Below are 12,898 nucleotides of genomic sequence, written 5' to 3'. Positions count from 1 at the left end.
CCTCTGTCATGTCTGCCGGGGTACTCGATCCTTTTGTATCCGGGGGAGGTGGAGTCTCGGTGGGGATGTCGAGTGGCGATGTGGGGGTAAGCCAGGTTTCTGTGATGAACATTACTTTGGGAGTGAGGGTGGTTAAGATGTCCCAGATTTCCATGGCGTGCCTGCAGAGGGAGTGCGAGTTGAGCGGTGGGAAGAGGAGTTGGATCTCTGGTCAAGTGTTGGCTGGATAGGGGTCCTCAGGTTGCAGGTGAAGCGACAGTGGTGGCGGGCGAAAGGTCCTTCGGTGGAGCAAGGGGAAGTGGTGCAGTAGTTGGCGTCCAGGTTCCTCGGGTTGAGGGCTCGGAGCTCATCTGCAGTGTAGCGGTGGCAGGTGGTGGAACCAGGGTTTTTGACTCTGAGTGCGGTCCAGGCAGGTACAGACGGGCTTGCCTTTGAAGTGCCTTTGGCGTTCTGGTGGAGCAAATGATGTTCATCCAATCCAGGCTCCAGCGGAGGATATCCTTCCCTAATTGCTATCTCAGGCCAAAGCGGGGCTTGTATTCTCCTCTATCAAGGTTCACCTCGCTGCAATTTCCAGATTCTGGAAGAATTCTAACAAACCTTTACTTTGCTCTTCATCACTTATCAAACAATTTTTAAAAGTGCTTTTTCGAGCCTTTCCCCCAATACGTCCACCTCCTCCGGAGTGGGAATTGAACACATATTTTGGCTCAACTAATGAGAAGACCATTTGAACCGATTCACAAGGCTGAGCTCACATTTTTAACTTGGAAAGTAGCAAATGTATTAGCTCTTAATACAGCTGAAGGGTTAGTGAAATTCAAGCCTTCACCATCTCAGAACCCTTTTTGCATTTCTCTAAAGATTACGTGACGCTACGGACAAATCCCAAATTCATCCTAAAGTACCGTCTCAATTTCATGTAAATTCGCCTGTAAAGCTTAAAACATTGTTTCCGGACCCAGCCACGCCAGCGGAAAGAGCTTTACACTCTCTCGACGTCAAGTGTTGTCTCAAATTTTAATTACAAAAAACGAATGAAATCAGGCGATCCAATCAATTATTTGTCACCTATGGTCAAGCCACACTGGGACATGCTGTAACTAAGGCAACTATAGCCAGATGGATTGCTTCTGCTATACATTTTTGCCATGACAAAGCCAACAAACCTTTACAGAGAAAGGTCATTCCACCAGAACTATGGCGGCGTCTACGCCGTTATTTGCTGATGTTAAATTAGAAAAAATCTGTTGTGCTGCGACATGGAAGAATGTCCACACGTTCACGAAACAATACTGCCTGCAATCTGTGTCGCAGGACGATGCAGCTATGGGACAAGTTGTTCTTCAACATCTCCTTCACTAAGGTTAGAATCATGTTTCTTTTATGTTGCATTTTTATATATATGTCTATTATGTTACAGATATAATTTATGTCTATAATTACATATTAATATTGCTTCTCATCAAAGTACAGTTAATTTGCAAACATTATTCACTTTGAAGATATATATATACCTTATAAATATTCTAACCTTCCCGGATGTGTTTGGAAGTATATTCACTTTGTCTCCCACCGTCCACAAACGACACTGCTTGGCTTACTGCTTGCTATTCTGATTCAGGCATATGAATCTATGAAAGATTCCCCAATACTGGATGAAATAACAAGTTACCTGTAACTACAGTTATCCAGTATTGTTATCTTTCATAGATTCACAGGCACCCACCCTCCTCCCCAGCGAGACAGTTCTTTATCTGGGATCCCTCCTTCCCACTTGTGCTAAGAAAATTCTGAGGAGAACTGCCTCTGCTGGGAAGGTTCTAGAGGGTGCTGGTAGCTGATTGGTTGGAACTATTTTTTAATTCTTTTCTTATAATGAGGTAGATAGGCTACTAAGTTTTGGGCCTTCTGGGCCTCTTTCTGGGCCTCTTTCCTTTTTAGCCTACTACGGTTCTTACTAAGGCACTGCTTTTTTATGTATTATTACCGTGGAACTCCTGCCTCGGCAACGGGGAATGATTCAGGCATGTGAATCTATGAAAGATACCAATACTGGATAACTGTAGTTAAAGGTAAGTAACTTGTTTTCTTACTACATATTCTTTATTTCTGATTAGGGGAATTTTTCGGCCTGTACTGAAGCAACTTGGCTTAAATTTTTTTTGTATGTATACATATGAAAGATTTAGTTAACGTTAAGAAGTGCTAGTACTTACCTATAAAAATGTAATATCACCCAGCATGAAATGCATTTAAAACCTCCTTTATTCACCCATTAGTAATATCCTGAACTATGTTTTACCATTCTCCCTCACTTCCAGAGATCCTAGACCAGGGCATGCCGGTAAATAAAGGTCCAGGCTTAATGGGGGCCACAGGTTGCACCCTGAGGTTCCAATGAGAAATTACTAGGAGAATTATACATTCTGTGTCCTCTTCATTACAAATTCTTTGCATTTATTGTGAGTACGTTTATAAGGAAGTAAAATATTTAACTTTTAAAATATCTAACACATACAATGCTTTTAAAAAATAACTTTCAATTTTACTAAAAAACATTGGAGGATTGTTATGTTTTGTGTATTTGTAAAGTGCACTATTACCCGCTGGTTTGTGTACATAGCCCTGCCTATAGTAGGTTGGTTGATTGTGAAGCCAGGTCTCCGGCTTCCTGCAGAATTTAAGAAGTAAAGAGGACGCTCTGGTGTGGAATGGGAGGCCATTCTATGAAATAGGAGTGATGTAAGAGAATGCCCATCCTTCCAATTCGGTTCTGCGTATCTGTGGGATTTGTGCGAGTAGAATCCTACAGAGTGGCGGTGTCTGGGTGATTGGTGGAACAAGATGCAACTGTTCTGGTAGATGGGGCCTTAGTTGTTTAGTGCCTTGAAAGGGTATGTGAGGAGTTTAAATTGAGCGTGTTTGTTTATCGAGAGCCAGTGGAATTCACTGAGGTGTGGTGTGATGTGAGTTCTGTGTGGTGGTTGAGGATGAGGCTGGCTGCCGAGTTCTGGATGGTTTGTAGGCTTCTAGTGAGTTGCTTAGGAATCCTGATGTCCAATAGTCCAACTTGCTGGTGACTAGGGCGTGAGGGAAAGTTTTTCATCTGTTGTTTGGGAGCCTTTCGAAGATCTTCCTCAGAATCTTCAGTGTATGGTAGCAGGAAGCACTGACGGTGTTGACTGTGCAGTCATGTGCAATTTACTGTTAATTATTATTCTGAGGTTCCTGCCGTGGGTCCTGGATGTAGGTGTGGGTCGGTGTTTGGCCGGCCACCAGTTAAAGTCCCATGGTGAGGTGTTCTTGCTGAAAGTCATGACTTCTGTTTTGTCGGGGGAAACATCATTTACCACAAAGTCTAAACCAAGCACTACCTTTACAACGTGGTCTGTACAAAAACCCATCTTTATCCAGTATTAGAGTATCTTTCATAGATTCACATGCCTGAATCATTCACCATCCTTGAGATAGGAGTACGTAGTACATTAGTACAGAAATGTCCCCTTAGACATTGAAAGTAATAGATCTAAGGCCTCACATTAGTAACATATTCAGGTTTTTTTGTGATAAGGACCAAACTCTAGAGAACAACCTATCTGCTGTCACCACCCTCTGGAACCTTCGTGGAAGAAGGTCTAGTCCCTCAGATTTTCTACCGCACGTCGTGCTAAGGGAGTCTCCACTGAGCTCTGCTCAGGTTTTTCCTGATTTTTCCTTGCATTCAGCTATTTCTTGGATTCAAGGTATTTCTCTTCAATATTGTCATTGTCTGTGTCAAGTCCTCCATTGTCTTCATGTCGGACAGTCCTACAAAAGGCCTTTTTAGGCCCTGTGGTACCTGCAGAAATAAAGGTTACACGTCGACGACCCCCGTAAGGACAGCCTCTGCATTCTTTATCTGAACCACAAACCTAAAGACTGCAAGGTATGTTGTACCTTTTCTACTAAGACTTTAAAAGACCGCTAGGGAAGGCTTTTGAGTTGGCTGCAGAGGCTTAAAGAAAAGGATGACCCCTGTCCTCCGAGGAGAATGAAAGCTCATCAAGATCCTCCTCAAAAACACCTTGAAAAAGGCCCAGAGATGTCTCTCCATGTCCGTCCTTGCAGCAACCTTTAAAGAAGTCGCACAAAAAGTCTTCAGAGGCTTCAAACAACAATTATTTGCCTTCCAGGGAGTCTCCTTCCCTTCAAAGCTCAATTTCTGTTAAAAGATCCTCCCAGAAACCAGCTTCAGACCCTCCTACTCCTCCACTGAGGGTGAAACACACTTTTAAAAAGCCTTCCTCAGCCTCGCCGATGATTATCTCGTTGACGGTGGTTCAGATAACGAAAACATCCCCTCACATGGCTACTGGAGTGACTTCGTCGATGACGACGGTCGCCACAATATCAGTCTCGTTGGCATCTCTTTCATCGACAACAACGTGTTCGTGGACGGCACAAACCCCTTTGTCATCATCGATAAAGATCATCAGGAAGTCTTCATCATCGTCGAATATGGCGTAGACGGCTCGCCCAACGGTGAGCACGACGAGTGTTTCGTCGACTGTGGTAAACACATCGACAAGGAGTGTACCGTCGACGACCCTCCCATCGATGGATGATTCGTCGTCGACGACTTTGTCGACGAGATTTGCATCATCGACGACAGTGCCATCTTCTCCTCAGATAGACTCTCTTCCAGAGGATATCGGATTCCATAATCTCCTGGAAAGAGCAGCACAACGCTTCCAACGCCTTCCCACCAACAGGACTGTTTCCTTTACAACTTCAAGGAACCCTTCAAAAAATTTGTTAGATCTATGCCTGTCATAGATTTTATCTGGGACCAAGGCATCAAAATAATGAAGAACCCTTCTACAGTTCCTCCAGTCTTGCCAAGATTGGATAAAAAATATAAAGCTCCGGACGATGCTCCGGCCAGCCTTATAGGCCATCCCAAGCCTGATTCAATAATTACTCAGGCAGCTCAACGCAGATCGAAAAACTCATCTGCTCCACTATCTGCACCCCCGGATAAAAAGGACAGGAGGTTGAACAATATTGGAAAGCGTTTCTCTTCCATGTCGGCATTGACTGTAAGAGTGTCTAATTCATTAGCATTATTGGGATACTACAACAAGCAGATGTTGTCGGACATTGCACCTTACCTTGAGGCCCTTCCACTGGACACTAAAGAGGAAGCAAAGAAGGTGTTGCTAGAGGGCTAAAGATCGGCTTCTGAAATCATCGAATGTGCGATGGACATCGCATCCACTGGTTTCTGCCAACTGGCTTGTGCGGCTGTCCTAAGACACCAAGGATGGTAAAGCAACAACATTCCGGCCTGAGATCCAGACCAAAATCCTTGACATGCCCTATGATGGGCAAGATCTTTTTTGGCAGCCCCAGCCTACCTCTAGTTTCGGTTTTCCCTACGCTGACGCCATCTTACGTTTGTTGTTGCTGGTGACTCAGAGCCTGGCCCCCACAGCCCGCCCCGCCTCCCTGCTGACCCTCCCTCGCCCCTCCCCCTCCTCCATCCTTACATGACAGATGCACTCTCGCGCAGCGTTCACGCGCAGCGATCGCGCCCCAGTCGCGCCGAAGGTGCGCCAAAGGTAAGCCCGTGTACTCCCGTCCACACCTGGACCGCGCCCAGCGCCAGACCCCCTGGCCCTCGTACCACCCACCCCACCCGCATTACATACGGCACCGCCACCCTCTTAGCCCTAAACCCCGACCGCCTCCCCAATTGCGTCCAAGCCGCTCCTGGACACACCCATGGACCCTTCTCTTGCAACTCCTGCAAGTTCGACGGCACCAGGAACAACTCCTCATCCACAAACTCCAAACAGAGATCTGACACCAACCACCTACAATGCATCCTGCTCAACACCCGCTCGGTCCACAGGCACGTCATCGACCTCTGGAATCTACTAGACACCATCTCTCCGGGCGTCGCCTTCCTAACAGAAACATGGATGAACGCCTCATCAGCCCCAGACATCACCATTGCCATCCCGGAAGGCTACAAGATCATCCGTAAGGACCGCACCGACCACACAGGAGGAGGCATCGCTATCGTCCATAAGAACACCATCCGCATCTCAACCAGCTCAGACGTCAACCTTGCCAGCGCCGAACACCTTCACTTCCAGATCCACACCGACCCCAAGACCACACTCAGAGGCACCCTCCTCTATCGGCCTCCAGGACCCCGTGCACAATTCAGTGACGACATCACTGACTTTATCACCCAACACACCCTCCCCTCCAAGGAATACATTCTATTGGGAGACCTCAACTTTCACCTGGAAAAGAGCAACGACAGCAACGCCACCACCCTTCTGGACAATCTCGCCAACCTCGGACTCAAACAACTCGTCACTACCCCCACCCACATTGCAGGTCACACTCTCGACCCTATCTTCACCTCCAGCAAACATGTCTCCTTCAGTCACACCACAGCTCTCCATTGAACGGACCACAGCTGCGTTCACTTCATCTACAATAAGACCACAACCCACGACCATCCTCAACCTACTCTGCGAAGAAACTGGAACAAAATCACCATCGAGCAGATCTCCTCATCGCTTCTTCAAAACCCCCCTGCCCACTCCTCAAACCCCGACCAAGCAGCCATTAACCTCACCCAATGGCTATCCTACAGCGCCGACATCCTAGCACTGTTGAAAAAACGTCAATTCAAACTAGGCAGCAAAAACGCCTTCTGGTTCAACGATGACCTTAAGAAATCTAAGAAACTCTGTCGCTCCCTCGAGAAGGCCTGGAAAAAAGACCCAAACACCAGCACCAGGGACGCCTTCAAAAACGCCACTCGCATACATCACCAACTAATCCGGTCTGCCAAGAAAGCCGCATTCAAAGACCGACTAGATAACAACGCCCACAATAGCAAGGAATTATTCAACATCGTCAAAGAATTTACCAACCCCTCAGCCAACTCCAACGACATCACCCCCTCTCAAGCCCTCTGCGACTCCCTAGCTTCATTCTTCCACAACAAAATCGCAGACATCCACAACAGCTTCGACAACCGACCCGGACACCAACCCACGTAACCTTCTGCAGGACCTTCACCCCCCTTGAACATCCTTAATGACTGGAACCCAATCTCCACTGAGGACACCATCCACCTGATGAACTCCATCCACTCAGGATCCCCCACAGACCCATGCCCTCACCACATCTTCAACAAAGCAGACTCCATCATAGCACCACACCTCCGAGACGTCATCAACTGCTCCCTCAACTCCGCCACCTTCCCGGAAAGTTGGAAACACGCAGAACTCAGCGCCCTTCTGAAAAAACTCACAGCTGACCCCACCGAACTCAAAAACTACCGCCCCATCTCGCTCCTTCCATTCCAGGCCAAAGTCATGGAGAAAGCTGTCAACAACCAGCTCACCACCTTCCTCGAAACCAACAAATCCCTCGACTCCTCACAGTCCGGCTTCCGAGCCAAACACAGCACTGAGACCGCCCTCATCGCAGCAACAGACGACATTCGAACTCTACTGGACAATGGAGACACAGTCGCCCTCATCCTCCTCGACCTCTCCGCAGCCTTCGACACAGTCTGTCACAGCACCCTGATACAACGCCTCAGAAACATCGGAATCCAAGGAAAAGCACTGGAATGGATTACCTCGTTCCTTACCGGAAGAACCCAGAGAGTCCGCCTCCCACCATTCAAGTCAGAGGCCACTGAAGTCATCTGCGGCGTACCACAAGGATCCTCACTCAGCCCCACCCTCTTCAACGTATACATGAGCCCCCTCGCGGTCATCGCACGCCAACACAACCTCAACATCATCTCCTACGCTGATGACACTCAACTGATCCTATCACTCACCAGAGACACTAACACTGCCAAAACCAACCTACATGAAGGAATGAAAGAGGTTGCAGAATGGATGAAGCAGAGCCGTCTGAAACTGAACTCAGACAAAACAGAAGTCCTTATCTTAGGCACCTCCCCCTCCGCCTGGGATGACTCTTGGTGGCCAGAGGCCCTTGAAAAAGCACCCATCCCGACGGACCACGCACGGAACCTGGGCGTCATCCTGGACTCCACACTCTCTATGAACAGACAAGCCAACGCTGTTTCATCATCTTGCTTCAACATTCTTCGCATGCTCAAAAAAACATTTCGCTGGATCCCCACCGAAACTAGAAAAACGGTCACCCACGCACTGGTCACGAGCCGCCTGGACTACGGAAACACCCTATACGCCGGTACCACCGCAAAACTCCAGAAAAAACTCCAACGCATCCAGAACGCTTCAGCCAGACTCATACTAAACATCCCGCGTAAAGACCACATCTCTGGTCACCTGAAAAACCTCCACTGGCTCCCCGTCAATAAGAGGATTACTTTCCGCCTCCTAACCCACGCGCACAAAGCACTTTACGAACTCGGACCCGAATGCCTCAACACACGACTTTCCTTCTACACCCCCTCCCGCCAGCTACGATCCTTCAACCAAGCCCTTGCTACTGTACCTCGCATCAACAAAACCACCATGGGAGGTAGATCCTTCTCCTACCTGGCAGCTAAAACCTGGAACTCACTTCCCACTCACCTTCGCCTCACTCAGAACCACCTAGCATTCAGAAAGCAACTTAAAACTTGGATATTCGACAAGTAATTCCCCACCCTTCTTCAAGCGCCTTGAGACCCTCTGGGTATGTAGCGCGCTATATAAATCATTTGACTTTGACTTTGACTTTGACTTTCGCGGAAAGGCTGGATGACAAAAGGAATCTGCCCAACGCCAATGACTTCTCTCTGCCGCCGGTCACCGTTTCACCTCCACCCTCCAAAATCGGAGGGAAAATATCCCACTACCATCAAAATCGGAATCAAATCACAACAGATCGTTGGGTTCTCCAACTAGTACAGTTTGGACATTCTCTAGAATTTGTACAAACTCCCCCACCGGCGCTTCCTCAACCTATGGCTCACAAACATTTACATTTACACCTCTTACACCAGAAATATAATCAATGATCCAGAAAGAAGCTATAGAGCGGGTTCCTGTTCATCAAAGAGGAAAAGGTATTTACTCCCGTCTCTTCTTAGGGCACAAGAAGGGAAAGAAATGGAGGACAATTCTAGATTTACTGAATCTAAACAAATTCCTGAAGAAACAATCGTTTCTCATTTTCACCATTCAAGAAGTCTTGCAGCTTCTAAATGAGAACGACGACATGGTATCCTTGGACCTCCAAGATGCCTATTTTCATATACCTATCCACAGAAAACACAAAAAAATTCTAAGGTTCGCTGTGCCCGGCAGGCACTACCAGTTACGAGTTCTGCCTTTTGGGCTCAAGTCAGCCCCACGCATTTTCACAAAATGTCTTTCCCCAGTCGCTGCATACCTCAGACAACAGCATCACCAAGTTTTTCCTTACCTCGACGACTGGCTCTTCAAGGCACCCTCTCTCAACAGCGTGAGAAAGTCTTCCAGAGCTTGTCTACAGCTTTTCAAAAGATTGGGTCTCACCCTCAATCCCGACAAATCGGTCCTACAACCTTCTCAACAGATAACATTTCTGGGAGCTGTCCTTGATACAGTCCTGATACAGGCTTATCCAACCCAGGAATGACAACATTAACTCCTGCAATTAGCAGAACATATACATAAAAGAAAGGCTCTTTCCGTTCGCCTATTCAGATCCCTCCTTGGAATGATATCCTCCTGTTTTCTTTTAATTCCCTATTGTCGCCTCCGCATGCGCCCTCTCCAAGAGGCTCTTACCAGTCAGTGGATTCAAGTGAACGGATCCTTCGACGACAACATACAGGTGACTCCTCAGATGGTCGCCTCACTAAACTGGTGGACTCATCCACAAAATCTCTCTCGAGGCCTACCTTTTCTAACTCAAGCCTCTCCTCAAGTGTTAACCACAGATGCGTCTCGGAAGGTTTGGGAGCCTTCCTTCAGGAACTTCAGATCAGCGGGAAGTGGTCATCTTCCGAGCAGAGTCTGCACATAAACCTCCTAGAGCTGAGGACAGTCTATCTAGCCCTCCTCGCTTTCCTTCCCAGGATAAAAGGTTCACTAGTGCTCGTCAGAACAGACAACACTACGACAATGCACTACCTAAACAAACTCGTTCTCTATCACTCTCTTAAGAATCTCAAAAAATGTGGAACTGGTCACTTCAGCATGGAATTTCACTGATGGCAGAATATGTTCCAGGAAAAGACAATACGTTAGCAGATTCACCAATCAGATTACAGACAACCTGTCACGAGTGGGAGTTGAACCAATATACTCTCAACAGCATCTTCTCTCAGTGAGTCGAACCACCGTTGGATCTGTTTGCCACACAATACAACACCAAATCCCAACAATTCACAAGCTGGCATCCCCAACAGGGTTCTCTGGGGAATGCATTTTTCAATAGCATGGTTCGGCGTATTTGCCTACGCCTTTCCACCGATTCCCCTGCTTCCCAGGGTCCTGAAGAAGATGAAGGCAGAGCCTTGCACACTAATTTTAATAGCTCCAGCATGGCCTCACCAACATTAGTTCACAGAGCTCCATCTCCTCTCCCTGCAACCTCCAATTCCTTTGACACCGTTTCCCTCTCTCCTCACGATGGACCAGGGACATGTCCAACACCCATATCCAGCCTCTCTCAAATTATCGGCCTGGCTCCTGATTTTCACGAATTTGAAGGCCTGAACGTTCCTACAGACAGCAGGGCGGTTCTGTCTCGTGCAAGAGCAGATAGTACAAACAGGACTTATTCTTTCAAAAGGAAAAGGTTCTGTATCTGGTGTAGATCTGCTAAGGCACATCCTCTCCGGAAGAAATCTTACCATACCTTTTCCATCTAGCAACTTCTGGCATCGCTCACGCTTCCGTTAAAGTTCACATAGCAGAAATCTCCCCATTGAGGAGATCTTCCACAGGACCTTCTCTTTGGTCAAATAGACTGATACAACTATTTCTCAAAGGACTGTTCCGAACTTTCCCTCCTGTAAAGTCTCCCCCTCCAACATGGCAGCTAAACACAGTCCTTGCTCAACTTATGAGGCATCCTTTTGAAACGATACACAGAGCTGAAAACTGCGCTTCTTCTGGCCCTTGCATCCACAAGACGAGTCAGTGAGCTTCAAGCCTTTACAATACAAGATCCATTTCTTCAAATCGAAAATGATAGAGTGATTCTTCATACTAACCCGAAATTTATACCTAAAGTCCCGTCAGACTTCCACCTTAACAAACTCATTGTCCTAAAGACCTTCTTTCCAAATCCTCAAACGACAACTGAAAGAGCTCTACATTTGTTGGATCTGAAGCGTTGCCTTAAATTCTACCTTGACAGGACAAAACCATTCCTTAAAGCCAACCAACTTTTCATGGCGTACAGTTTACCTAGGAAAGCGCTTCCTCTCACAAAACAAAGTATCTCTAGGTGTATCTCTGGTGCTATTATCTTCTGTCACCAACAAGCTGGTCAACCTTTACAATAAAAAATTCATGCCCATTCCAATAGGGCAGTTTCTACTTCTATGGCATTGTTTGCGGGCGTGCCTATCACAGACATTTGCAGAGCGGCAACATGGAAAACGCCACATACAGTTACCAAGCATTACTGCTTGGATTCGGAGCTAATGAAGGATGCTGCGGTGGGACCGGGGGTGCTGCTCCATCTATTTCAATAAAGGTGAGCCTTCCTTCCTTTCCACCAACCTCACTCTCTTTCTAACCACACATTTTTCTGTTACTTCTATAACTTATGCCAGAATGGCAACCTATTGCTCTTCACTTATTAATATGTTTATTTACTGGGCCTATATGTATGTTATTACCTTAATTTTGAATGGAATAGTTTTCTATCAAGTTGTGCATTTATGGCTTATGTGCAAAATGAAATGTGCTCATTATTGCTAACTATTCTGATTCAGGCATGTGAATCTATGAAAGATACCTTAATACTGGATAAGAAATGAGTTACTTACCTGTAACTGCAGTTATCCAGTATTGGTATCTTTCATATATTCACTTGCAACCCACCCGCCTCCCTTGGAAGGGCTCACCTAGTACTCTCAGTTGTACCTCTATATTGCACTGTGCTTACGAAAATCTGAGGGACTAGAGCTCCGTCCAGGAAGGTTCCAGAGGGTGGTGACAGCTGATTGATTGTTCTCTAGAGTTTGGTCCTTATCACAAAAGGACCTGGATATATTACTAATGTGAGGCATTAGGCCTATTACTTTCTATATCTAATGGGACATTACTTTACCAATATACCGGGGACTTCCATCTCGACAAATGGGAATGATTCAGGCTTGTGAATCTATGAAAGATACCAATACTGGATAACTGCAGTTACAGGTAAGTAACTCATTTCTCATCACTGCATTCCTTTACCACGCAAGTTTTTCCAATTACTTGCCATAGTGTAAGTGGCATTGGACTTTGATGTCCAAAGCTTTCCCAACTTTTTCGCAGACTGGAGTTAGAATAGTAATTTATACCTCTCTAAATTCTATCTCTTTCACCTAAGGCAAAGTGTTTGTGCACTGTAAAGACTTGTGTGGTAAAGGAATGTGGTGTTAAAGGCGGGTCATTGTAAAGCCATGCGTTGGAATGGCTTGCGTGGTTCTGTCATACATCTTTTTGTCGGTTTTGAGCTTGAGATAGTTGGCTTTCATCCAGTTAGTGACTTTGGTCATGTGGGTAGTGAACTTGTTTATTCCTTTTGGGATCTTGTCTCGGAGAATACGAGTTGTGTATCGTCAGCGTAGGAGAGAATGTTGATGCTCTGTGCACGGATGACATTGGCCAGAGGGATCATGTATGCGTTGAGTAGAGTGGGGCTGAGTGATGAGCTTTGAGGCACACTGCAGATGTGTTTTCGTGCTTCA

General features: G+C 46.5%; 1 protein-coding gene across 1 annotated transcript in view; it reads left to right on the top strand.

The window, feature by feature from the left end:
• Positions 1-12,898, top strand: part of SMC1B (structural maintenance of chromosomes 1B) — a 2,420,665-nt gene that overhangs the window by 1,063,505 nt on the left and 1,344,262 nt on the right. The gene's annotated exons all lie outside the window — the stretch shown is intronic.

Source organism: Lissotriton vulgaris, chromosome 1_2 (assembly GCF_964263255.1).
Source record: "Lissotriton vulgaris chromosome 1_2, aLisVul1.2, whole genome shotgun sequence".
In the NCBI taxonomy this organism is placed as follows: domain Eukaryota; kingdom Metazoa; phylum Chordata; class Amphibia; order Caudata; family Salamandridae; genus Lissotriton; species Lissotriton vulgaris.
This window is presented reverse-complemented; position numbering and strand designations above follow the sequence as displayed.